Source organism: Bubalus bubalis, chromosome 4 (genome assembly GCF_019923935.1).
Source record: "Bubalus bubalis isolate 160015118507 breed Murrah chromosome 4, NDDB_SH_1, whole genome shotgun sequence".
NCBI classification, from domain to species: domain Eukaryota; kingdom Metazoa; phylum Chordata; class Mammalia; order Artiodactyla; family Bovidae; genus Bubalus; species Bubalus bubalis.
Window position 1 is genome coordinate 83,120,567 of NC_059160.1, and position 1,890 is coordinate 83,122,456.

At 39.5% G+C, this 1,890-nt stretch overlaps 1 non-coding gene across 1 annotated transcript; it reads right to left on the bottom strand.

The window, feature by feature from the left end:
• Positions 1-358: 358 nt before the first annotated feature.
• Positions 359-465, bottom strand: LOC112584858. Its single transcript, XR_003109243.3, has one exon. It is a non-coding gene; the product is annotated as a U6 spliceosomal RNA (small nuclear RNA).
• Between the last annotated feature and the right edge of the window lie 1,425 nt (positions 466-1,890).

The following is a 1,890-nucleotide window of genomic DNA, read 5'->3' on the forward strand; positions in this document are numbered from 1 at the left end:
TGGTCTTACATTTAGATCTTTAATCCATTTTGAGTTTATTTTTGTGTATCATGTTAGAAAGTGTTCTAGTTTCATTCTTTTACAAGTGGTTGACCAGTTTTCCCAGCACCATTTGTTAAAGAGATTGTCTTTTCTCCATTGTATATTCTTGCCTCCTTTGTCAAAGATAAGGTGTCCATAGGTGTGTGGGTTTATCTCTGGGCTTTCTATTTTGTTCCATTGATCTATATTTCTGTCTTTGTGCCAGTACCATACTGTCTTGATGACTGTGGCTTTGTAGTAGAACCTGAAGTCAGGTAGGTTGATTCCTCCAGTTCCATTCTTCTTTCTCAAGATTGTTTTGGCTATTTGAGGTTTTAAAAATATGGAACACCTCATGAATTTGCATGTCATCCTTGCGCAGGGGCCATGCTAATCTTCTCTGTATCCTTCCAATTTTAGTATATGTGCTGCTGAACTGAGCACTGGTTTGGAGAATTTTTTTTTTTCTAAATTTTTTAAAAATTTATTTATTTTAATTGGAGGCTAATTACTTTACAGCTTCCAGATGTTCAAGCTGGTTTGTTTTTTTTTTAATTTTATTTTATTTTTAAACTTTACAATATTTTATTGGTTTTGCCAAATATCGAAATGAATCCACCACAGGTATACAGTGTTCCCCATGCTGAACCCTCCTCCCTCCTCCCTCCCCATACCATCCCTCTGGGTCGTCCCAGTGCACCAGCCCCAAGCATCCAGTATCGTGCATCAAACCTGGACTGGCGACTCATTTCATACATGATATTATACATGTTTCAATGCCATTCTCCCCAATCTTCCCACCCTCTCCCTCTCCCACAGAGTCCAATAGACTGTTCTATACATCAGTGTCTCTTTTGCTGTCTCGTATACAGGGTTATTGTTACCATCTTTCTAAATTCCATATATATGCATTAGTATACTGTATTGGTGTTTTCTTTCTGGCTTACTTCACTCTGTATAATAGGCTCCAGTTTCATCCACCTCATTAGAACTGATTCAAATGTATTCTTTTGAATGGCTGAGTAATACTCCATTGTGTATACGTACTACTGCTTTCTTATCCATTCATCTGCTGATGGACATCTAGGTTGCTTCCATGTCCTGGCTATTATAAAGAGTGCTGCGATGAACATTGGGGTACACATGTCTCTTTCCCTTCTGGTTTCCTCAGTGTGTTTGCCCAGCAGTGGGATTGCTGGATCATAAGGAAGAATGGCTGCGATCCAAAAGTCTACAAGCAATAAATGCTGGAGAGGGTGTGGAGAAAAGGGAACCCTCTTACACTGTTGGTAGGAATGCAAACTAGTACAGCCACTATGGAGAACAGTGTGGAGATTCCTTAAAAAACTGGTTTGGAGAATTTTAAGCATTACTTTACCAGCGTGTGAGATGAGTGCAATTGTGCAGTAGTTTGAGTATCCTCTGGCATCGCCTTTCTTTGGGATTGGAATGAAAACTGATATTTTCCAGTCCTGTGGCCACTGCTGAGTTTTCCAAATTTACTGGCATAATGAGTGCAGCACCTTCATAGCATCATCTTTCAGGATTTGAAGTAGCTCAACTGGAATCCCATCACCTCCATTAGCTTTGTTCGTAGTGATGCTTCCTAAGGCCCACTTGACTTCTCATTCCAGGATGTCTGGCTCTAGGTGAGTGATCACACCATCATGATTATCTGGGTCATGAAGATCTATTTTGTACAGTTCTTCTGTGTATTCTTGCCACCTCTTCTTAATATCTTCTGCTTCTGTTAGGTCCATACCATTTCTGTCCTTTATTGAGCCCATTTTTGCATGAGATGTTCCCTTGATAATCTCTAATTATCTTGAAGAGATCTCTAGTCTTTCCCATTCTATAGTTTTCCTCTAT